The sequence below is a fragment of the Penaeus monodon genome, chromosome 21, assembly GCF_015228065.2.
Source record: "Penaeus monodon isolate SGIC_2016 chromosome 21, NSTDA_Pmon_1, whole genome shotgun sequence".
In the NCBI taxonomy this organism is placed as follows: Eukaryota; Metazoa; Arthropoda; class Malacostraca; order Decapoda; family Penaeidae; genus Penaeus; species Penaeus monodon.
Window position 1 is genome coordinate 42,250,446 of NC_051406.1, and position 226 is coordinate 42,250,671.

At 31.0% G+C, this 226-nt stretch overlaps 1 protein-coding gene across 6 annotated transcripts in view; it reads right to left on the reverse strand.

The window, feature by feature from the left end:
• The window catches only part of LOC119586518 (neurofibromin-like), a gene marked incomplete at its 5' end in the record, with an annotated part of 66,980 nt that overhangs the window by 1,138 nt on the left and 65,616 nt on the right, over positions 1 to 226 (reverse strand).

A 226-nucleotide genomic window follows, 5' to 3' on the forward strand; every position in this document is an offset into this window, starting at 1 on the left:
ACAAAATTCATAGATACATTCAAAGTTTGAGGCTGAGTTTCACTACACTACTTATTCGAGTTTGTAATACACACATTAATATGTGGGTACTGATGTGTGTACATTCACAAATTTCTGATTCCATAAATAGCATGAAACCCTTTATTTTCAATTGTTTGTGTTTATTTGAGTATGTGACTTTAAAGAGAAATACAAGAGGTGTAGTATATTGTGTGAAAGTGTGTGA